This window comes from Pezoporus occidentalis, unplaced genomic scaffold, assembly GCF_034315485.1.
Source record: "Pezoporus occidentalis ecotype Australia unplaced genomic scaffold, CSIRO_AGI_Poc_V1 ctg48, whole genome shotgun sequence".
Classification (NCBI taxonomy): Eukaryota; Metazoa; Chordata; class Aves; order Psittaciformes; family Psittacidae; genus Pezoporus; species Pezoporus occidentalis.
The window spans coordinates 948,893-975,218 of NW_026915813.1; the positions used below are offsets into that span (position 1 = coordinate 948,893).

At 38.2% G+C, this 26,326-nt stretch overlaps 1 protein-coding gene across 1 annotated transcript in view; it reads right to left on the minus strand.

The window, feature by feature from the left end:
- STK32B (serine/threonine kinase 32B) overlaps nt 1-26,326 on the minus strand; it is a 167,888-nt gene that overhangs the window by 106,000 nt on the left and 35,562 nt on the right. The gene's annotated exons all lie outside the window — the stretch shown is intronic.

Sequence of the window (26,326 nt, forward strand, 5' to 3'; positions counted from 1 at the left end):
TAATAAGTAAAGCAAAAGCTGTGCATGCAAACAAAGCAAACCAAGGAATTCATTTCCCACTTCCCACGGTCAGGTAGGTGTTCAGCCATCTCCAGGCAAGCAGGGCTTCATCACAGGTAGCAGTTACTTGGGAAGACAAACGCCGTTACTCCAAATGTCCCCTCCTTCCTTTTCTTTTTTCTTCCCCCAGCATTACATGCTGAGCATGACACCATATGGTATGGGATTTCCTTTGGATCAGCTAGGGTCAGCTGTCCCAGCTGTGTCCACCCTCAACTCCTTGTGCACCCCCAGACTGTTTGCTGGTGGGGTGGTGTGAGGAGCAGAAGACGCCTTGGCTCTGTGTAAGCACTGCTCAGCAGTAACTAAAACATCCCTGTGTTATCAACACTGTTTTCAACATAAATCCAAACCAGCCCATACTAGCTACTATGAGGAAAATTACCCTAGCCTGAACCAGCACAGTATCTTATCCCCATAACTGCTCAGGGCACAGACAAATTTTCTATTTCGTTATTTCTGTTCCCTTCTGTAACATATGTGTATATCAGAGTCAGTAGTGATTGCTTTCTATGGCTGTTCTGTGATCTGCATTTAAAGCAGGATTGAAATTCTTCTTTTTCACATTTGCAGGCCAGATTCAATCAGGAAAACACAACACAATAATTCTTTGTGGTACTCCTGTTAGCCGCATTACATTTGTGAGAGCATTCTTTAATTTCATGGGCAAGACATTAAAGCATTTCTGTTTGTCTCCAAGACAAAATGTTTCCCTATGTCCTAAAGCCCCCAGTCAGTAAAAATGGTCAGGCTTCTTATACAAATGCATTCTCACAATGACTTGTGGATTAAGTCACGGAATTCAATTAATTCTGATTGTGAGCAATCATTTCCCAGATTCATTGCCATTTAAAGAGCTGCACAAGAAAACAAAACATCCTAGATGACCAGCTTCTCTTTTATACCATTGCCATAAATTGTTACACATGTCCTATTTTCTTTTTGGAGTATATATATATATATATTTCAGATTTAGAAATAACGGGTGTGTTATCTCCCCTAGCCTGCTGCACCACACAAGTCAGAGGAATCGAATTTTGCTCAAGCTTTCCTATACTGAGCCTAATAATCAGTATTTAACTATATGAATTGGCTTCCAGGCATTCAAACAAATTGGGCCCACCCATTAGACAATATTAATGAAAGAATGTAGAAAGTTCTCCAGTGTGTACAAACAAGCTTAAAATAATTAAAGTGGAAGTTCCTGTAAGAAGTGTATGGTATTTACTTAGTCATTACAAGCATTGTGGGCTTTTTAGCTACTTAACAAAACCCCTCTCTCTCATAATATCAGACCTCTGCTACAGGATGTGAAAACTGAACGCAGTGGAGTTCATCCTGCCCTGGAAACATTTACACTCTTTTACAAAGATCACAGACCTTTTGCATATTAAAAATCTCTTATCGAGATAACCTAAAGCAAATAGGAGAAAAACAACATTTATTCTTGCATTCCAACTGCCAAAAGGAAACCAGAATTGATAATTTTTAATACATTATTCTCTATCCACCTGGGATTTGTAGATTTGACTTCAAAAAAACACTCCTGTTCAATATGGAATGAAACCATAGTTTATAATACCTGATACTTTGTGATCAATATGTATTTTGTAAAGAGAAGTTAAAAAGCAAAGATCATTTCAGCAAAATTGGAATGTACCACAAACAACATCGATACAGTTATTCTGGCTGCAGTTAAATTTTCTATCCAAAACCACTACTGAAACTGCTTTTCATCAGGAAATTGAAACCAATCTGACCAAAGCTGTGTTCTGAAATTATATCCTAACTCTTTAACTGAGAAACAAACAAACAATGCTCAGAAACCCACTAACTTTCACTGCAATAAAAAATGTATGTATCAGACTGAATTGCACCAAGGTAATTGTGTAGTTTTCATGTGCTAACTGAACTATGTGAGGCTATATGATAAACCACTCTACTTCTGAAGCCTAAACAAAAGTCGATGGAGTTATCTGTGTGGTTTCATTTCACCCTCCTCTCCCCTTGCTCCAAAGGGAACAAATGTTGAGAAAATGGAAATTATGATGAAAACAAAAGAAATTACAGTAACCATAAGAGTTAGTAACACCATCCAACTAGTTTTCTAACCCCGTGTTAGGGTTAAATATCTTTTACCAAAGTAGTTTCTAAACAAAGGAAATGTCAGTAGTAGACAATGACGTCTTTCAAACTACTACTGGCTCCTAAGGGAGAGCAGTGGTCTGTGGCGATTATAACACCCCAGTGAAAACACAACATTCTCAGTCTTCCTTTACAGAAAATTAACTGTGAGATCCCCACACCCTGCAAAGAAATAACAGAGTTCCAGGCAAACATTGCCTAAGCAGCAATGTGACAAAATATTAATTAGGGGTCTGCTCAGTTATGGTTCCTTCATTGGAAGCCAAATACACACACATTTTGAGCAGAAGCTTTGACAACAAGTATTACATTTGGGAAAGTGATAAACATCTGCTTCAACAAGACATCCCATGATTAAACAAGCTTTTCCATTTCTGATTAATTTTGTAAGGAAACGTGCAAAGTGAATAAAACCATTTAATTTATTAATTACATGGGTCATTAGCTTTTCATTTCAAAAAAGCAAACCTGTCACAATATTGAGCTAAAATTATAATTAAAATATATAAAAAAAAGGACGTTCGGTCCTGTGTCATTTATGTCTATATTTGAATGACCAGCAAACAAACAACAGCAGAGGCTGAGATTACACTACACTTTTAGTTGGTTCAGGACCATGTCTTGCACCAGAACAGTCTTGGACACAAGCATGATTTTCATTTTTGAATGAAAGCAAATATTAAAATCAATGGTGCCATAATACGATTTTAAATATAGGAGAAATAAACATGGTCTGAAGAAAAATTGAGCAGTATCACTTCTGAAAAATGGCCTTTCCATCTAATATGGAATCTTAAGATGATAAAGTCTTTTCCTATTTGACAGTTTGAAAGAAATGTTGACATCTCTGAATTCTGTGAAAGGCTTTGAGAAGCAGCTAACATGAATCATTTTGACTGGTAGGACAACATTTAAAATTAATGAATTTCTTTACACACAGATATAGACTGTTTATATTATAAACTAGTAAATCTGATGAAATGTCTGTATTTCATTATTTCTCACTGGGATTCTTTTTGGTTTGATGTGGGGTGTTTGTTTGGGTTTTTTTTCCAAAGAAAATGAAATATACCTGACTTGAAGGAAAAAACTTAAATTTTCCAGTAGCGATTGAATATGATACAATTCTGACTCTTTCTGGTAAAAAGAATTTAAGTTTTCATATAAAATTGCAACCATGCACTACTTTCTCTTCCACCACACTTCATGACTGCATGGTACTCTACTTTCTTTTCCCAGCACAGTGAGGGGGATGTCTGAGAATATTTTATGTTGTATTGTTGGGTTGTAGGGTTTTTCTTTTGATGAAGGTTTAACAAACTGTTTCTAATTATAGCTTATCCCTTTTTCAAGGTCCAAAATAAAATAATTGGATTCATAACAGTAATTTGTTTCATGGAGAGACGTAAATACTATTCTTTTACCATTACTAAAAAAAGATGTCCCTAGAAAAAGGACATTTTACTTACAGTTTCTTAAGGTTAGAAGATTTCTATGGTATGGTGATTGTTTCCTGAGAGGAAACAGAAAAAGAGCTGATTCCCTCTGTAAGATCAAGGATTCATGCACCATGTGGCCAATACTTGATGACTGCATACCAAAGTGATTCCAGCTCACAAATACATTACACAACCGTAATATCATAAATGTAGCCAACTCTATCGCAAAAAACATATTTTCAGCATGTACTCCAGAACACTCATTTGGAAAGAACTAACACATTTGACTGCTGTGACTTCGCCAGTGCTACTGGTATCCACCTGCAGCACAAAACCATTTAGGGCGGACTTTACACGAACAACACAAGCAATAATGACAAAAGCTTTCCTGTGGGATTGCTGAAATAAGCATCATACTCAAGTACTGTAATAAAAGCTGTAGAGCCGCATCCCTTCCTTTGTTGTCCTTATACATTTACAGGGTAATTCAGAAATTAGCTTGACCCACCCCGCTCTACCTTGGTATTTTTTCCTATATATTAAAAGAAAATTAATATAGAAGCATTTTCTTCATTGAACATATAGTATTTCAGAATACCATATATGCTCATATATAGAATTGTTTTACACGGAATGCTATATACTGTACTATTGTGCTACTACTACTGTACATATTCCTTTATAGAAAAATAACAATATCTATAAGAATTTTCAAGTGATACAGTTTTGCAACTTTTAATGGAGTTCAAACAACCTACAGATATGACTGTTGAATAAACATTAAACTTACTGAAAAGTACAAAAAAAACCAAACCTGTGGCATAACAAAAGTCTTCATAATCAGTGATTTGAGAATACAAGAAGAAATTACAGCGCCCCAAAAGCAGTATGGTCTTACTGTATGAAAATGAAGAACATCACTGCAGTGGCCCTCAAGAAACAGAAATTTAATAAGTCACAGGAGAGCACCATTGACCCTTTGGATGCAACTCAGTATTATTAAAACTGCTTTAATGCAGCCCTATGTTCTCTATGAAGCATTAATGCAAGTAAAGAATGACATCTCCGTGTGCTGCCTTCAAATTAACTTTGACCTAACACTTTATTATTAGAAGCTTTGTCAATGAATCCTTCTCATAAAAAGATTACCTAAAGCTTCACTACCAACTCATCACCAATATGAGGATTTTAGAGGACGTCTCACTATAGAATGAAATATGCTACCGACAAAGACGTATCTGTTTTAAAATCCAAGTCTGTGTAGAGGCAAACCACTTAGATATTTGGATAACTTGCATGCATTTATCATAATGTGCTACATATCATATGTGCTACAGGTAGCATAATTTTACTCCCAGAAACACTTGCACAACCTTAAAGACTTCATGCATACAATGGAATATAAGGAAATCTCAAATCTGATAAAGCTAATTTGGTAAATGTATTGGTTATTTTACTCAACCTGTTTTTTCAGATGTTGCTTTCTATTTAAAAAGCAAAGAATCCTTACAGTTTCCTCTTACAGGTCACACACAGCTCCTCTTACATTCATGACAGAACAAACTGTTTCCACTCCTGGTTTTATCTATTATGACCATGTAAGTATTCCTGAGACAGCCCCAGCACTGGGCTACATGAAGAAAACGAAAACCCTTCAGAAAGTTTCAGCCATAATAAAACCTGTCCATATCAAAGAAATTAATTTCTGTGAAGCTTTGGTTATAGCACTGACCTTTGCTCTAGTACTGAATGTTTCTACAGATAAGGGCTGTGAGGCTGCAAATCAGCTGCAGATGGACAAAGCCCCACAGAAATGTGTGGCGATCAGACACTATGCATTGACTACAGTGCAAGGACAACAAGGACAAGAAGAAACAATGGTGCATGCATATGCACAGTACCTTGAAGGCAACCATAACACTAGGCTGAAGCAGCCAGTAGGACAGAACAGTGATGGATCCTTAGAAGTACATATAACAATCTCTCAGCTATTTAAACTGTCTTGTACCTACATTCAGTAGATTTTTTGCTAGCAACAGAACTGATTATTGACCACATACGGCATTTTTAGTCATCCATGTTTATGCATAGCACACTGATATGTGTGTGACAAGACACTTGTAGCATTGGAAAGAGAGGACATATTTGCTGTATTCCAGAAAATATTACATTAATAATCACAAATAGATGCAAGAATGGACAGTATTATTGGTGTTGCTTTAATTTGCCTTAAAAGGCCAGTTAACCAGTTCATGTCAATAAGAATTAAAAAATGTTTATTAAAAAGGAAGAGAAACATGAACAAACAGCTGGAAGAGAAAAAAATTAAGTTCAGGAAAAAAAAAAAAAACAAGGAGAAAGGAGCAGGACAGAAAAGGGATGATAAGAATGAAGGTAGGAAGTTCCCAGTTCCAGAGTATAAACCAGTTACACTTGAATGACCTGAGGTTCCTCTGAAGACTGATCCACGTAATGGCACAGAAGAGAGGTTTGTACCTTTCACGACTTTCAATTTATAAGTTTCTATCCAAAAATTCCTGGGACCTATTGAAAATGGAGAAGGGCTGGGTGGTGACAGCTACCAATATCATTCCACATCAAACTTTTCCTTCCACAGAAAGAATTTTTAATGACTTTGTAATCAACACCCAGGAGAACAAAAGGGAAAGAAGGAAGAAAACAAATATAAGGGAAAAGCAGGCTTTTAAACACACAGAAAACCTATCCCTGTGAGAAAATATACTTTCAGATTTTGATCTTGATGAAAGAGATTAGAAGGAGTATTCTGAGCAAAGAGGAAAATTAGAGTAGCCTTATTAACTCAGAAAATTACACTGGTATAAATCTGGTGATACAATTCAGACTTAATGCAAATCTTCTCATCCATAAAAGTAGAACACAACACAAAACAAACCCCAAAATATATAGTAGCTATGTCAGGTGCTTTTCTGCCTTTAAATTTTAACTTTTAACCTAATCCTTTCCCTCAGTGCAAAGGCAGCATGAATGTTCCTAATTGCTGTCACAACTGAATTAAAGCATTTCACACCCATTCTCTATGGAAATTTATATAGAATTTGAAAGAGAAGATACTTCAGGCAAAAAAAACTCTCATACTTAAATTAATTCTGTGCTGTTCATAAATTTAATTGCAAGACAAAAATTACAGTTGCTAAACTGCTAGTAGTAAATGCACTGGATCTCAAGAACCTCCTCCTGTAGTGGAAGAAATTCTCATCTTTGTTGCACATATACATGCCTTTTAGTATTGTGGAAATTGAGAATAAATAACCCTTAGGGTATGTTTTCCTTGCAATATTCTTCAGAAGATTGGGAAAAAGTGTGAGCAAAGAGCATAGACCTGGAGGAAAGGCAAATCCCATTGATGCACTGACAGTTCATGTGACAGCACTCACGATGGACTCCCAATGCTCAAGAAATTCAATGGTAGGGGAAATGCTAGATGAAGGGTAAGTAATAATTCTCTCCACAGCCAGCTCCTGATCTTTTATCTACACCAGGGACAAATAATTTTGGCATTACAGATATATCCTTCCCTTTTCTTATAGGGATAAGAACCTCAGCTAAAAGGAGAGTATAGTCAGCTTCATCAGATAAACACATGCTTCACTGGGGGAAGGACAAGTACCAGTTCTTTCTACAACTGACTATTTATTTCTCTGAAACAAACATTTTTCTGATAACCTGGCTGCTTCTTGTTTAAGCAAAACCAGATCTGGCGGCTGCAAATGCCATGCAGATGCATCTTTCATTTCCTCTCAGTTGCTGTTGATGACTCACCAATAACAGTTTTAATTATAAAAGCTTCCAGTTATCAATTTTGTATTCTAACCATTATTACTTATTGCTAAGTATCTAACTCAAATTACAATGAGGTAATTACTGTTGAGTGAAGACAGTCCTCTGTCTTTGATTTACACTATTAGAATCAATGGTTCTGCCTCTAAAGAAGCCACCACTATAAAATACTGATCAAATAATTTTACATACAGCTGTTGGAACCGGTACTATGTAGATATTTAAGACTAGAAGTTAGCAGGTGACTTTTCTAAACACAATGGCATTTAAAACAGTAGTGAATGCCTGAAAGGACAAAGATGCAGTTATCTACTGTATGAACTGTAAGGTGCTTACTGCTTAACGAATCACAGAATCATAGAATAGTTAGGGTTGGAAAGGACCTTAAGAACATCTAGTTCCAACCCCCGTGCCATGGGCAGAGACACCTCACACTAAACCATGTCACCCAGGGCTTTGTCCAACCTGGTCTTGAACACTGCCAAGGATGAAGCATTCACAACCTCCCTGGGCAGCCCATTCCAGTGCCTCACCACCCTAACAGGAAAGAACTTCTTCCTTATATCCAATCTAAACTTCCCCGGTTTAAGTTTTAACCCATTACCCCTTGTCCTATCGCTACAGTCCCTAAAGAAGAGTCCCTCCCCTGCATCCATATAGGCCCCCTTCAGATACTGGAGGGCTTCTATGAGGTCTCCATGCAGCATTTCATTGCTCTGAACCTGGTCCTTGGATACCTATTCCAAAATAGTATTTGTTGTATGGCACCTTAAGTGTTTTAACTACTGTTAATACTGAGGAAGGACCTTCAATTTCCAATTACATTGCCCGCCCTTCACTAGTAACCTTTCACTTGCACACTCCAAAGTCACTGTGGCAGTGCCTTCACCCCAAGGGAAAGCATCCTAACTGCCTTTGCCTTCATGGAGCTGCAATGTCAGATTCTTTAACACTGTGTTTGTGGATTGACCTTATAGCTTTTAGTCTGTAACCCCATACTCTTCATATTCTACTTGCATATTCAGCCCCGTAGATAGCACAGTACATAATCATTCGAATACTCCAAAATACGAATTTGCAATACAGATGCACAGAGCTTAGCAGCCAGTCAGTGTACAGCACATGCATCTGAAGAAGTTTGCTGCAGTGGGTGCTCATGCTATCACAAGAACTGACAAGGAGTTTGAAGGAGTCCCAAGGAAAGTTATGAAACTACCAGAGCAGTGCCAGGAAACACCTCTGCACTGTGAAGGTGCTAATGTGGGGCCCTACCACTTCTCCCAGCTGGGCACTGCTCTATCTCTATTTTTTCCTCTTCTTTTCGTTCCCACACCCCCAGCCTCCATGCCTTCCCTCTCTCCAATAACTTTGAAGTCAATGTATGGCATCAGCAAAGAGTAAAGCTTTGTACACGCAAGTCTATATCAACTTTTTGTGCAACTTATTGGTGATCCTTTGGACATCAGAGTGTCCTCTGGAAGAGCTTTGCTATTTCCATTTGTTACGATAAGCTCTTGATTTCAGTGTCAAGCGAGGTGTTAAGTTGTGTTTTTGAATGCCTAAGTGGCAAAAGTCTGAATTTTAATACTTATCTTGAGAGCTGCTGTCATTGAGGAGATAGCACAAAATGTGTCTAAATTAACACTTTGTTTTAGACAAGGAGCATGCTTCTGAAGTGGTTTTCCCCACAGCCACAGTTACTGTGGTCTGATACACCTTCCAGAGCAGTATTAGAGCCAATTCATTTTTGAAGGAACAGGAAGGTGCTCTTCAGAAAAGTACCTAGTGCACATCACCATGGACTCAGCCTGAACTAGATTTAGTCTGAAACAAAGAACCCTGAAATAAGCATAGCATGCATTTTAGAATCTCAACAACAATTGCTTTGCTCTAGAAATCCATTCCTACAGAGCAAGCGTTGTGCTCCTTGCTAATACAGACACATCCTTGAAGAACTTAATAAAATTCAGTTAGATGTTTTAGCTACCTCTCTGCTGTTGACTGTTGGCTGCAAAAATTATTCTTCTTTCTCCAAAAAAGACTAGCATTTACTCTTGTGCTATGGATAAATTAGTTAATTTATTCACAGCAAACACCTATCTTCACAAGCACTTTAAATTTCTGTAGTAAGCACCAATGCATTCCCGTTTGGATCATCTCGGTTCATTCTCCATCAGAACTGATCTGAACTAATGAGCCTGTGGGTTCTGTAAGACTGACCAAGCTATAGGAATCCAAAACCTTGCATCTTTGGCCTCTGTACTAAAAATATGCTATTCCAGCAGTTTCAAATGCTGGAAATTTTTTCCCTTCACATTTTTCTAGGGAAGAGATGCTAGCTTCAGTTGAACTCTTGATTCAAAAAACCTCATCTGCAAAGCAACCCACTGCAACTTAAATGAAAGGACAACTTCCAACACAGAAGGCAAGAAAAAACTCCAGATAGCTAAGTTTTCTCAAGGTCACGAAGGAAAGTTTATGATTACTTGAGTGTAGAAGTACATTTGCATTGCTAGTCTGGATAGAATGCTTTGTCCTCTGCAATGAAGAATGTAATGCATCTAAGAATTCAGAAGAGTAGAAGGCAGATTTACAACATCTTTTGCCTTGCAACAATACTTTCAAAACAAAACAAAACAACCCCTAAATAACAATAAAAAGCCTCCCACCAAAGCCTCCATGTAAAATAGGAGTCTTCCTCACATTTTACCCAAATTGAACCCTAGTCCAGTTCCCTAAGGTGATTTTGCCTGTGTGTTAGAGAGCTGTTTTGATAGGTAAATCTCATGTGAGAAGTACAAGTCAGAATCGTCTATGTACTTTGGAAAACAAAGGAAAAATTGTATATAATCACCCTCACAACCCCCACAAAACAAAGATTAAAAAAGACTGTTTCAACCTGTGGCCTTTTTTGGCACAGAATCCTTAGTTTTCCCATCAGTTAGACTTCAGCTACACCCTGCTCACTCCATCATACAGCCTTTCCCTCCCACACCAAAGTCAAGCAGCATCTTTCTTCCTCCACAAGAGCTCTCACAGATCTCCCATCTGCCTGCCCCACCAAAGAGGAAGCTGAAGGTTACCCTCTTTGCAAGCAGCCCCTGCAAAGATCAGGAGCTATTGAAGTTACAGGTATGTATATATTTCACATAACATTTTATGCTGTTCTATTTCCTCCCTTCTTTTTGGCAAACAAGAAGGGAGTTGAGACAAAATAGTCTTTAAGAGGTATTTACACTAGTTTATGTCAGAGGCCAAAACAGCATTACTGCATAGGAAGGTAACATTTACTGGAACTATGGCTGTTCTTGTTCTCAAGTTACCATAAAACTTCAGCTCTTTCAGGGGCAAAGGGCTTTCTCTGCAGAGTATTTAAGCATCTGCTGCTTCCCAACTGCTTGGGCATACTTCTTTCCTTCTGTGGTATATTTACTCCTCATAGTAAATGTGCTCCTGGCTTAAATATGAGGCACTCCCATTTCCTGAGTTCCTGTAGCGTTGATCTCTGCTATGCCTTGCCTAACTTAAAAGTTGCTAAAATTGTACTTACTTCTTTACAAAAGCATAACTACATGTTTTCTCCTCTGCCAGGGCTTGTTCTTTCTGTACTTTCACAGATGCACCATACTACCACATGCTTTAGAGCCTCTGCGCATATCTGCTGTCAGATCAGTCTTCTGGATCCAGCAGAATATGATTCCAGACACTCTTCCCATACCCCTTTACAGACAGAAAGTTAACCCATCCTTCATCTCCAAGATTTATTGTATTGGGTTTGCATGGCAAGGTCTTGATAGCAGGGGAGCTACACGGGTGACTTTTGTGAGAAGCTGCTAGAAACTTCCCCTGTGTCTGATGGATCCAATGCAGCTGGCTCCAAGATGGACTCACTCCTGGCCAAGGCTGAGCCCATCAGTGACAGTTGTAGCGCCTCTGGAATAAGGTATTGAGGGGAGCAAGGAGGGGCAGGGAGAACTCCTCAACAGCGACTGTAGCCGAAGAGCAGAGTGAGAATATACCAGAGAAACAGCCGCGCAGCCACCAAGGTCAGTGCAGAAGCACGGCAGGAGGTGCTGCAGGTACCAGAACAGAGATTCCCCTGCAGCCGGTGGTGCAGCTCATGGTGAGACAGCTTTGCCCCTGCAGCCCATGGAGATCCATGGTGGAGCAGATCGCCACCTGAATTGCCATGGAGGACCCCAGACTGGAGCAAGGGAATGTTCAAAGAAGGTTGTGACCCTGTGGGAAACCCATGCTGGAGCAGGGTCATGGCAGGGCCTGTGGCCCCATGGAGAGAGGAGCCCACACTGGAGCAGGTTTGCTGAAGGACCGATGACCCTGCCGGGGACCCACACTGGAGCTGTCTGTTCCTGAAGGACTGAACCCCATGAAGGGTCCCATTGGAGCAGTTCACAGAGCTGCTGCCTGTGGGAAGGGCTCATGCTGGAGAGGTTCGTGGAGAACTGTCTCCTGTGGGAAGGACCCAACAGTGGAGCAGGGGAAGAGTGTGAGGAGACCTCCCTCTGAGGAGGGAGTGACAGAGAAATCAGGAGTGAAGTTGAGCCCTGGAAGAAGGGAGGGATGAGGGGAAGGTGTTTTAAGACTTATTTTTTTTGTTTTCTCATTATCCTGCTCTGATTTGATCAGCAATAAATGAAACTAATTTCCCTGAGTCAAAACTGTTTTTCCTATGATGGTAACTGATAAGTGGTCTCTCCCTGTCCTTATCTCAACCCAGGAGCCTTTTGTTATATTTCCTCTCCCCTGTTCAGCTGAGGAAGCGATTGATAGAGCAGCTTTGGTGGACACCTGGTGCCCAGCCACGGTCAGCTCATCACTTTTATTTCATGAAAGCCCGTTACCATTCTCACGGTCATTATTTCTGCTTTCAGTTTGTACTCAGATTATGTCAGCAATAGACAGAAGGAGAGGAAGAATTGCTCTAAAATAGACCGACCCAAAGAGGAGGGGTTTGAGTATCCTCACAAGTAATGAACCAGTGTCTAACACTTCTCTGATTCCTTCTCTTCGAATGTAGGCTGTCACCACTGTAATCAGACTCCTATTCAGCCCAGACATTTTTGTAACGACCTAATTCTATGGTACATCAGTCTGGATTATCATTTGTGATTCTTTTTGCTCTCCCAACATCTTTACACATCAAACCCACTTTCTGTGTTTTCTTTTTTACATAGCCACCTCATCCACACATCAATCCTTGAGGCTTTACAAGCGCCTTGTTTTCTTCAGCAGCCAACGCCTTGCTTGTACAAACCTTTCTTGTACAAATTGTGAAAGGCTTTAAATATATACATAAATCTAAATAAATTAGTTTTGCGTGGTATTTTTCCTTAAAGGCAAGTAATAATAGCAATCACTTACTCTCGTCCACTGTTACTTATTCAGTGGAAGTGTATAGCGTCCATCGCAATTAAGCTTTTCAGTGAGACCATTTGTCTCAAGAGTCCTGGACATGAGCTTGTCTTCTCTTCCACTACAGCTGTTTCCAGTGCTTGGTTTCCTTCAAAAACCCAAAGGAAACAAGCAAGTCCTCCTTCCCATTCATCCCCCCTCCAGAGTACACCTCCTTGTGCTGTTTAGTGGGCTTGGGTTTTAAGTTGTGCAGAGTTTTCTACCATTTGAGATGTGATTTCTCCTCTATATAGAAAGGAGTATAAGGTACAAAATCCCACTTCTCCTGCATAGCAAATCATCAGTCTGGAGGAGTAGAGTGGGTATGTACCCAAGCTTGCTCTCTGTAAGATATATTGCAGTCACTTGTTTGAGCCTTCATAGACATCTGTAAGACTACCTCTAGAAGGACTTGAGGTGAGGCTGGGGGTGTTTGGGGAAGGGGTGAAGCATACAGCTTTCATTATCTAGTCATTTTCTGCTTACCCCCAAGAATGGAGTCTTATGAAGTCAGAGACTGTTCAGCCAGCTTTCCTCAGCTGCTGCTAAGTATTTTTTAAGTAAATATGCCAAATAGTTGAATTGAGTGCTTTTGCCTACCTTGTCATAGAACATGACAATTGCCCCACAGCTTTTGTCTTTTGATGGTTCTTCTGCTTCAAATTTCTCCTAGAAAAAGCAGCAACTTCTCTGGCTTGTGCTAATGAGACACAGATGCAACACCTCATGTCTAATTACTTTTGGAGTTATTTTAGGAGATATACTCACAGATGTTGATGCTCCAGAAGATAGCTGAAAATAGGAGGAGATATTTTACATGTGTTTGTTTCAATAATATATGTCAGTGCTTTCCATCACACAAAACTGAAATAGCATTTTAAAAGGGAAGACACTGTTCATACAAGGATGACCATTTTGGAGGATGCTGATGTATTTTGTAGACTTAAATAAAATCCAATTAACAGCAAAAGAATATTAAAACCAACTTTCTCCTCTGCTAGCATTGAAGAAAGTTTACAATGACTTCATATTTCTGCTTTTCAATTCTATATGAGGAAGCTTACAAGTGTCTTAAATACCCATATCAATTGTTAGCTTTAAGGATTAAGAACGGTAATATAAATCATATGTTTACAGATTTTTTTGAACAATTCTTACAGTGAGGAATAAGCTGTCTCAAAAAATGTATGTAAATTTATGTAAACTAGATTGTTGGGTGTACCTAAACTCCTCTCATCTTTGCCTCTTGAACAAAGCAGTGAGCAAATGCATCAGATTACAATTTGCCAGGGAATTGAAGCCAACATTAGAGAATCAAGATGTTTCTTGATATTCAGATTATTTTTCCTTCTAGTGGAAGTAAGAGACTTAGAAGAAAGCAAAAAATTAGATTTTAATCAGCACAACATTTTCTGCTAAATTTTCTGTTAAAACTACATTCAACCATCTCTGTATACAACTTTCATATACATAAGTAGTTAAGCTACATCACTAACATTTCCTATGTTGCTTTTACTACTACTATCACTGCATTAGTTAGGATTAAACCTTTTATTGGATTTGAATGGACTACTCTGTAAATAGGAGAGTCAGAATTGCAGATCGGCATCCCATAATAGTTTACATTTTCACAGAAGACTGCTATAAATGAACAGACAGCAGTATAACATGTGACCAAACACTCAGACAATCTAATTATTTAAATGTACGTTGCATTTTAAAGGCTAGTGACCAGAATGCAAATTTTCAGTTTTAACCATTGGCTTTGACTGATTTGTCTCTCTTTGCTGTCATGGAAACCTACATTAAATTAAAGGCAAGGAAACAATGGAACCTAATTAATGTCCCATGCATCTTCTGTCCAGCAGAAGTACTGGGTAGTTATTTGTAACATTATGTCAGCACCCACTACACGCTTGTCAAATGCATAAAGGACTGTTAGTAAAATAAAAAAAGTATTCCTATAAATATATATAAAAAGAAATAAGAAGTTCAAGATGGATAGGAAAGAACCCCTTCCTCCTCATATTGCCCCAGATGACATATTTTGAGGGACAAATGTAAAGGAGGAAAGACCATTCTGAACTGCTCTTTCATTTAGTTCGTGCAGCTTGGTGGTTTCTCACCAAGAGCAAGAACCAACCTGTATGAGACGCAAGAGCCTGTTGGATTGCTTGAGAGGAGATGTCAGGGTGTAAGCACTGGTGGAGAGAGGAACAGTCAAGATAGGGGCAAGAGGATGTTAAAGAAATAGTTGAGAAAGAAGGATCTCTCCTCATTAAACACTACTTTGTCACCTGCTTTCTTTCATTCGTCTTTGTACTGTATTATGTACTTCACTTCGAGATCTCTTTTTTTTTCCCCAAAGGCTCAGTATTCAAAGAGGTAGGAGCCACCACATCTTACTTTCCTAAATTTGTACTTAGAAGACCCTGCAAGCATGATGGTACATACAATGCTTTTATGTATGCTTCTCTAGCAGTTTCATATTAAAAATTCAGTGCTCAGAGAATATGGAAGAGGGTAGAGGACAGCATGGGTTAAAGTCCTGTAAGCTTAAGTGGAACTTTTTAATATTTAATCAACTTCTTATGTAAGACAGGAAATTAAGAATAATACTTTTTTTCCAGGTTAATCAATGGATAGTGATAGGATTTTGTCTTTATCACTGATTCTAGACTGCAACAAAACTCACCATGACACAAGGAAGGAGATGTTTGTTGGGCATTATCATGTAATTTCACTGTAAGTATAAGTCCTCCACTTCTGGGAATTATGAATGAATAAAAGAAAGCATCTTTCCAAGGTTAAACTGCATCACTTCACATGAACTGATTAAACAGGGCACAAGAGTGTTTAAGCAGGGGGTATATTGATTTCTGCTGATGTACCACCGAACTGTCTGACTGTCACAGTGACGGGATTCTGGTGCCCGCCACCCTGTGCTTTCAGCCTAGCTGGGAGCCTTGGCCATAACTCCTGCCCTTTTCTGTGCACAGAGCTGGAAAACACTGTGCACAACGTTGCTCCCCAGCCCATGGCATTTGACAGCTCCATTTCTCTGGAGCTACTGACAGCAGTCTTATTTTCCTGTGTCATATCTTATAAAGGAGTCAAGCCTGCAAGGATGTAGAGGTGTTCACCCAGGGTTTCTTGCTTGAGCAGAGGCTGGACAACAATTTACAGGGCCCCATTTTTCTCTTGTCCCTGGAAAGAGCACAGACAACTCAGGAAAGCACACAAGCCTTGGTGACATTCTAAGTTTTCAGATGTCTCCTGGGTGGAAGAGACAAAAAAGACTTTCTAGAGTGTGAAATGAACCTGTTCATTAGAACAGTTAGAGTAATGAATACGGGATGTAATTAAACCAGGCTATACTTGTCAAAGGTTATGATAATACTAATTAAAGCTATTATTTCATCTGAATTGGAGTATCAGCTATTGCCACTAGTTATGCAGCTAATGTGCATGTGGCATCAGTTGTACTAAATAGACAACAAAACAAAGAACTGCAGGCAACTCAATATTTACTGATGGGGCATCCTGAAGGTGGCATATCAAAACACTATTTAAAAGGTCATAAAATACTCTAAAATTATTTACAAAAAGAAAAAAATATATATTTAAAAATAGTTTATCCAGACACATTTAAGGAAATAAAATAAACCATTTCAGATTTCACCAGACATCAACAGCCTTCATATAAGGAAATGGCCTGCCAGCCAGCTAACTCCAGAGAAGCTTAAGAGGAACAGGAGAGGAAACCCAGGAGACTACATCTGAGCAAGCATTTCACTGTATGTCACAAGTGAGTAACAGACCTTGCTGAGCAGAAAAAGGCCTAACATGATTGATTAGGAACAGAGGCAGATGCAGTATGGAGTTGTTTAAGGGCTCAAAGGAAAATTAAATACAAGCTCACTGGCAGAAGAGTGTCAACAGAAAAGTTCAATTTCTTCTTCAGGAATGAACTGGGTCAAAGAGTCAAGAAAAGCAGTGCTTTTTCCTGCTTTACTCTGAGTGAATCCTGTTGTGCTGTTCAGCTGCCCCATTCTGCTGCTCACACAGGTCTGGCAAAATGCTCATCTTAGAGCTTTTTACTTGGGATGTGGGGGAAGAGCTGTTCATTTCTTGATGGCACACATGCATGACATGGCCACCTCAGACCTAGTCCCAAAGCCACAGTGCTCTCTGATTCTAGATGCTCACAATGTCATTTTCAATGTTTCACTACTTTTGAAAGCCAGATTTATAACTCTTTCTATACTTTTGTATTCAAATGACTACTGACAGTTTTTCAGTACAGATAAAATTCTTGTTTCCATTTGAACAAATGCTAGAAAACTCTATCCTTCATAAGTATCATTTTGTAATTTAAGTGATCAGAATCAGACTTTGGTCCTCATTATTGTTCTGTGGGAGCCTTGTTAGACACCATGCACCGTCAGGCTTTTAGAATATTGGTAGTACAACTGCAGGTAGTTTGGCTAAGCCCATACTCTGCTAAAAACTACTTAAATGCAGGAAGTTAGACCATGACAAATGGAAGACTTGGCTATACCAGACTTCCAGATCTGGTAGAAATATGCAGGTATTCACATATGAACCCTGGAACATCTAGTAAACCTGTTTCACAAAGTGAAAATTATCCTGCCTCTCAATTCTCTACCCAGGTGAAAAATGTCTTCTCCTTTCAGCCCACAGTTCACATCCCTCATCAGGTTCATTATCACTTCTGTCTGAATCCTTATTTTCTTTATCCTTCTCCCTGTTGGTGAGCTTGTGAAAGCCACAGTAAGGAAGAAGATTTACTTCTATGAATTTTATTTTGCTTATTTGTTTGCCAACAAGACTCAATCCTATCACTGTGGCTTTTTGCAAGAAAGAATTTACCCTCTGCACCCTGGACGAATTCTAGTTTAGATGGGCACAGAGAATGTGACAGGCAGAACTCACTGCCCTGTTGGCCACAACTGATTTGCAGGGAAATTTAAATAGTCATCTTCTTCATAGCCCATGACCTTTTCTTGGTTAGGATGCAATTTGCAAAAAGTACATCATCAGTAGAAAAAGAACCTTAAATCGTCCTTTATGTGGCGTGTACTTATGAAACATAAGAGTTAGTCTCTTCTAATGAGAACTTTACACTGCAAAACTGTCATTAATGTAGAAACAGGATACCATTAATAATTTTCTGAAGTCTTAGTATCAGCTTCTCACTGCACTTTACAAGTACAATAAATATAATTTTAGCTCAATAAAATGGAATTAAGAGCACACTCAGGCTGTAAAAATCTGTAGTTGACTTTTGAAATAATAAAAGCTTTGATAAATTTTAATGAACCAGGGCAAAGCTTCCCCTAAGCAGGCAATACTAAAACAATAGGGCATTACAGAACTTCCTGCTTTGGTACAATGACACCATTTGCCACTTTAAATCCACTCTATTTGAAATAATTCTTACAATGTAAAACTTAAATTGCTTTATATTTAGGATTTTTGTTATTATTTATTTCCACCTCTTATCCCTATATAGTCAGACTTTTGGATTCTGTTCTGTCCCTTCCAGACATTTGGCCAAAAATTCCCCAACTTTTAATATTTGACAACATGAAAAATAGACTTGACATTTTATCAGAAGTCAAAAGGAGAGATCTAGCTTGAAGAGCTAACATATTACCTGGAATACACAGGTGTTATTCCAGTCACTATTTCAGTATTACCTGCTCGTTCTGTGGTGGGTTTTTTGTTTTGTTTCAAGTATTGGTGCCCTGACTTCAATCTAACAAAACAATCAAAAAAAAACCGGAATTCACCCATGTGTTTTACCTGGTTTAAACTTTAAACTAAAGGTATTATCACTAAAATGCCAAAAATACTCTAAAGTAAACCAGGAATAATTTGCAAGCCATATTATACCACTGATTGTCTTTGAAAATAACATTTCTGGACTAAATGTAGATTTGTAAGATCTGTTCAGTATCCAAGCTTTGCAGGAAAACTGTGAAGAACTTACTTTCATTTTGTAATGATCATGGAATCACAGAATAGTTAAGGTTGGAAAGGACCTTAAGATCATCTAGTTGCAACCTCCCTGCCATGGGCAGGGACACCTCACTAATCATATAATTTACACTCACACTCTGGATATCTAGAGACAATTTCATAGGGCATCCAAGACAGTTTTGCAATCTGATGGCTGTCCCACAGTTGAGCTTCATTAATGCAGTGCTGAACGGCATCTTATATAATCTACCTTTAAGAGAGCTTTTAATACAGGCTAATTACAGTCTCAGTTTCCAGAGCATGGGTAACAATCGATCCTGCCTGCCTGAAAACAGCAGATTTGCATGATGAACTAATTACTCTGTCACTGATTATGAGAACCACTTTACCTACAGGACCTTGGTTATCAGTCTAATTACACACTAGCTATCATGTTTTGCAATCATAACCTTTAAAGCAGAGAATTTTTTTTTTTAAAAAAAAAGGCAAAAGAAGGGCACTGCTTTCCTGAATTGGCAGTTGAGGAGTCTGAAGTGATGTCTCAGTGCTTTTCTTCTTTCTTTCTCATTTCATTACTCTAAGAGCACTGAAAACCAGCTTCCCTGCAAGCTCCCCTGAGAGTGCCTCTGCCACAGCATCGGGAGCTCTGCTTCTCTCAAAAAAAAAAAAAATACTCATCCCTGACACAAATGTGCAGATGATTATTGTGACTGCCTACGCCACAGACCTGAGACATGGCCAAGGCTAATGCCAAGCTCAGGGGGGTCTCCTTTGCATAGTAGCTAACACCCCATGGAAGAGAACAATGCAATAACGTAAACTCATAAGTTGAACTTGACTGAAACTGTACATCCCTAAAACAAACGGGATTATTTTTTCCAGCAGCTTGATATTCACCACTGTTTATAATAAATTTCCTCTTGCAATGAAAGGTTTGTCTGAGAAAAGTTTGTTATGGGTCAGCAAATAAAAGTCTCTGCCACAATAAGAATGAGGCAGAAGACAAGCTCCTAAGAAAGGTCCCAGGGTGCAATGAGACACACGAGATGAAATATCTGCTGCAGCAGTTTTTAATGCACGAAAGATCAAAACTTTAACTATGCCACAGGCCAATTCCTGCTTTCAAGAGGAACATATTAAAGTTAAGTCCAAAGATATCTATTTCAAGGTAACAGCAATTTCTCATAGACAACAATTAGTTGCCAGAACAAAATTCAATACACGCAGACTTGAGACAGTGTTCCAATACTGAAAGTTAGTATCTTAGGGTATAAAAATCAGCACAAAAATAAATAACTGCTAGGTCATGCATTCACCTGCCAGTGAAGATGTTACAGCTAACATTCTTTTAGCACAAGCATCCAGAGGTTACCAGCTGGCAGGGTTGAGTTTAATGTCATTTCCACAGCCAGAAATAATATCCTGAATATTTGCAACTCAAGACAAATCTTTCTGATATTCCCTTCTTCCAATTATCCTACTCTTCCTGCTGTTTCTTCACCTTTTCCTGCCCTTTTTCCTCCATCATTATCTCTCCTAAGGCTCTGGGGAACAGGCATGTTTTCAATCTTAGATATAAAACTTCCATATCTTTACCTGCTTCAGAGTTACATTAATACAGTGATGAATTGATCTAGCTATTTGAGAAAAGTACTTACCCTTTGCTCCCTCTGCAGCAAAAAGAGTTCACCCATCTCAGGTCTGTGCAAGAAAATAAATATATCTTTCTCCCCTGATTTACACTTTCTTTTTGCCTGGAAAGGAATCTTAGAGCCATCAGATAGTTAGAATTGTTCAGGATTACATGGCCTGGGGTTCATGACCTCAGCTAAATTCACAAAAGGAGTAAGAAATATACAGGCTAGTTGCAAACAACAGATCTGTGTCCTAACAGGAAACATCACAATGTCCCTTCTCCCTTTCAAAAATATTGTATAGTTCTTCTGTTAGATCATGGAAAGCCTTTAGTATGGAGTCTCATGAAGCTCAGAAAGCTGGTCATAGTACATGTCAGAGAGGAAATTTTCACTCTAAATTAGGTTTATTATGTCAAGGCAAGTTACACAGCCACAACACTGCAGACACTAAGCAAACTCATCTAAGACTGACCTAAGACACCTACTTTTGGTGCTTAGAGTCTCTGATTAGTAAATGATGCTCCTTGATTGTTGGTTTTCAGCTCTACCCAGCAGTAGAACACTTGGCCAGGTGTTCTTGCTTCCCTAAATTTGCAAGTTTATTTACGTTTCTGATACCAGTCTGAGAAGAAGAGCTGTGCTATGGGGTAAGTCTAAGGTGATGTTTCTCTCAGCTTCTTCTAGAAAGGGCACCTTCACAGGGAAGTAATAATTTCCAGTTATGTATATGTACATGTGTGTGCATAAAACAACCCATACAACACTTGAGACTGAACCAATAGTTTCTTCTCTCCAGCATTCTTTCTTCTCTCTTTCATCTCCACTTTCTTTTGAAGACAGGTTGGGGTATTAGTTGAATTCAGAAATGCATGAACATTTTTGCTATGATCTGTGTTCTTCGCTTATTCCAGTTTTCACTAGATTTGAAACTTAGTCTTACTCTAGATGGTAGCAGTAATGTACTTTTGTAGATCTGTCTTACAAAATATATGCAGTTTCCATAGACTGATGTGTAGAAAGAGAATACATCAAAATATAGAGCCACTCTGAAAATGCAGCTAATGTTTCTTCATGGGTTGTTAAATATATCATATTGTTCTGTCCATACTAGGAAAATGGCCTATAAGATGACAAAAGTAAATCTTTGTCCTTCTCCCTTTGTTGCCTTTGAAATTGTTCTGGCAATTTAAGAAGGATATAATAGCTTTAAGCAAGGCTATGAAAAATCACCTCAATGTTCCAAAAGTTTCGAGGTGCAAATTTTTTTTCAGATTTTTCTGTTCTACAGCAACAGATAAACTATTTTGATACACTTTTAATCATTTTTATTATTATTATTGAAAAAAAAACCTTCTGTCTTTTGTGGTAAGCTGTATTATTTTCAGAGCAGCCAGTGGATTACTCACGTTTGAAGACAAGTTAGGTAATGACAACTCTAGCCACACTGGGAGATACAGAGTGACCTGGCTCTTGGCTCAGTCTTAAGGCATGTTGTGAGAAAGATATTTAAAATATAAATCCTTTCAGGAATGTCACTCTTCTTGCCCAAGGGACATCCAGATATTTGGGGAAGGATAAGCACGGATCAAATGCTGGATCTCAGAGGAGCACGTTGTAATATCAAGGTGGGACTGTGTTAGCAGCTGACATTTCTACAGCTCATTCATCTATGCTTGAAATACACATGATAAAAAACAGGATTGCTTTTCATTTTAAGAAGGAATACCTATTATCAGAAATGCCTCTAAGGGTGTTAAAACTGGCTACAAGGCTCACATATCTCGAAGAATTTATTCAATTTCATTTCTAAAATGAAGGTTATAAATCAACCCCAAGCCCTTCCTGAAAAACAGTTATCCTCCAAGCTATTATGAGCATTTACAGAAGAATGATTCTTTTCTGTGTCAGATGTTATGAAAGGCAGCTCATACTTCAAATAATATGATTTATAAGTTGAGATTGTGAAGCTAAATTTAATAAAGCTCAGAGAAGATCCATGAGCCTCAAAAAAGCTTTTTAATATATATTTCTTGGAGTTGAGATGCTACCCTTGTTTTATATTAGCTGGTTTGTATTCTTCTGTATGATGGGGTTACTGATGGATACCAGCAGAATTACCCACTACAGAAGGTTTGCCTTCTTGCATCTTCTCTTTCTCTCTATGAGAATTCAGCTGATGACAGATTGCTTACACATATCTCATTACTCTGTGCAATTATCATACACAACTTAAAGGGCTTTCCAGTCTTCATGTTTGTTTCTTGAGTTTTCAACTTTTCTTTCTGATGGTGTAATTCCTCAAAGAAAGATGTAAGTGCTGGGTTAGTTCTTTTTGTTCAAGGAATTGTTGGGAGATTTACCACTCTATTAACTTTATTTTGAAGATCTTGATGATTAACTTTAGAAATCAGCTGTTCTGGTCAGGGAAGTCCCACCAGCTCATGAAAATATTTTCATGAGCAGAATTTCCTCCAAATATGTTTTCAATATGGAGTTGGAATTTGAAATTTTTAACTAAAAGAAATAATATTTCATTTCAATTCATCCAAAAGAAAAAAAAATTGATGACACTGAAGCTCATCTCACAGAAAATGATACTTTGAAAAAAGAAAAAGAAACAGGTATTTTGGTAATAAATTTCCTAATTTTTTCATTATGTATATCTCTTCCAGACAAAAGAACAGCAGGTCAGATCTAGGCTGCCTACTTAAGTTTAAGTCTGCTTTTTATGAGTGAGCATTAGAGAACGGAGAAATCAAGGGAAGGGACAATGCAACCAAAATAAGTACCTAATTTCCCTTTCAAATCAATGGAGAAAAGTAGATTTTTCTGATGACTTTTGGAGTCTTATCCAGACTGGTTCAGCCAGCTAATTATTTTTCACTGACATTACAAGGGGCAAACAAGGTAGATATATTTTTATATAACAATTTATATACTTAAATATATGCACTGAATATATATATTTCTATATAGAAATTTATTTAAATATATATATTGCATATATGTATTTATATATCTATTTCAATGTCTTGGCACTATCATCATGTTTTGTGGACCGGACAAGTAGTCAACTCGTGTGGACAGCAGGAGACATGATGTCTAGGCTTCCTTTAGCATAGGCAGCCAGATTCCAAGTTCTTCACAAGCTACATGACTATTGAATGACAAGCCCACAAGGTGTTTTATGCAAACACACTTTACTACAGTTCCTCATCCAAAGTCTGTTTTCAGCTTTTATCTAATGACAGCCTAATGTAAAAGGCACAATTAAACCATTTTGGAAAAGATGTTTTCCAAGACTCACCTTAGTCCGACTCCTGCCTATAACTGGATTTCTGGTTTTGTCTAAGAGGGTTAGCTGGTTTTTAGTTAAGTGAACAGTCTCAGTGACCGGCTACTGATGTGGGGGCTTCAGCAGACTTCTCAGTGACAGATCAGTACTTACTGCTGAATATCCTTGGGAATTCAGTTGGGGACCCCAAATAAGTGGGGAAATGCCGATTAAATTTATTAGGCTGATGGGATTTGTGAGTTTTAATCACTGAAATCTTACCTTAGGCAGTATTTCAGAAAACTGATCTGTGCCCTTAGAGTGTGATGATAGAGCTTAGATAGACAAACTAGTCCAAAACAGCCCAGTCAAAAGAATCCCAACGTTTACACAAACTGCAGCTGTGCTATTGTCCATATACCATGACATAACCATTCCTTTTAAATTAATGTTCCACCTTGTGAAACAAGATAGAATTAGTAGCCCATTTGTGCATTTACAATGCAGTTAACAAAATGAACAGAAAAAATTCTAACTCTGAAAAGTGAAACACAAATCTAGCTACAATCACTATAGAAGAAATGCATCTTCAACTATTTCCTTCCGTTAGTATGCCAGGAATTGACTCATAAGAGGAAATCTCATGGGTTCCTGCTAATCATCTAAGGTTATAGCTTCAATGTATTGATTTTATGTATTTTATGCAAATTATTATTGTGTTTAAACTGCAAGTAAAAAATACATTAAACAGGCTGCTAATTTCACCAACAATCAATGAAAATTCTGTTATTTTAAGAGATTATTCTGGGAATACATAAAATATGCTTAAGGACTACTCCATTTGGACTCGCAATGTTTCTTTTTTTCATGACAGGAAATAAATAAAATGTAAGGTCAATTATTAAATAAATATAATTAATATGTTCAAGAGCTTTATAAGGCTTAGTGTTACTGTAACAGATGTGACCATTATTCAAGGGTCTCTTGTGACTTTTGTGGTTTGCCCTTGTAGCTCAGTAACAGAAGTAATTATTTGAAGACAATGTGTAGAACACCTTGAAATTCAGGCAAAAGCTGAAATAGAGAATTCAGAAGTCTGGAACACTGCAAGCGCAGACACTCCAGAAATATATCAGAAGCTATTTTAAATTCATTTAGGCTTGTGCAAGGTTAATTATAGAAACATTTTATGAGCCTGGTACAAAGAATGAGTCATTTTGGGTAGACTAGATTACTCTGGGGGAGGTTTGGGTTCAAGATTTTCATTTGCTGTACTAGCCCAGGGTGAGCCCGCTCTGGAGTCAGGTTTGAATCATTAGACATTGGAATATGTAATGTTTGAGGGGAACACTTCAGGTGAAAATTCTAAGTGTCAATTAAATTATTTTTTGCAAAATTTTCTTCAGTTTTAATTGTCTGTGTCCAAGTCCCTGAATCTCAGTAGAGTCTCATATATCCCAGGTTTCACTACACAGTTGCTCACCTTTAACAGGAAGTAGCACGCTGGCTACTTGGCAGGGAGCTATTTGTGGCTCTTCTAGGAAGGGTTGCTGAAGAGCACTGGCCACATGACGTACATCTGTGGGACACTGTGACTCTGGAAGTATCCCAGGAGCAGTTTGGGAAAGGGATGACTCACATGGGACAGGTGTATGTGCCAGACAGAGTACAGGTGTCTGGAACCTTGGAAAATATACTGGGAACTTTTTGGTTTACAGTCACAATATTTATATGTTTTTCTTTAAAGCTCCAACAGGATATTAAGTTAGCTCAAATACGATCATTCATGTAAAGTGGAGACCACTTCAGACATACGTATATGACTAGGTCTTTTTTGAATGAATTTTGGAATCAAATCCTTTGCTGTCTTCACTTAACCCAGAATATAATTTGGCTTTTAATTCACAAAATGTGCTAAGATGACAATGAGAAATTTTTCACCTGTACAGGTCAAGACTGAGCTAGAGGATGGGAAAAGACTGTATGTTAGGCATTGACAGCTAAACCTCGCAAAACAGAAGGTCTGTTTGCACTGTGACCATCTGCAGCTAATCATGCTATTCATGAGCGGAACAATTTTCATACCATAATGGTTTATGTCCCCATTTCTTTTTAATTATATAGGTCATTTATAGATAAGGGAGGAAAAGTCTGCATCCCATTACTACTATCAGCATGTAAAAGCCAGCAAATATTTTAAGTTTGTGATGTAGCTGAAGCTAGTCTTTACTTGATCAACATTTTCTCACGCTCATCTGTGACCAAGGCATTCAGTGGCTAGCACAGGGAAGATAAGAGAAATTCCAAGGGACAAAAAGATGTTTTTCTGCTGTTCAATGTCAGCTGTGTTTAAAGAGTAACTGCATTCTGAATTTTCTCTGAAGCAACTAAAAAAAAAATAATAGAATTGTTGGGTTTGATATTCCACAGCCTTATAACAGATGTTTTCTCCAGGTATTGTCAAAAAGAAAATGATGAAGCTGTAAAGAAGAGCACATTTCCACACACTGCTGTAACAATCTGGAGAGAAACCA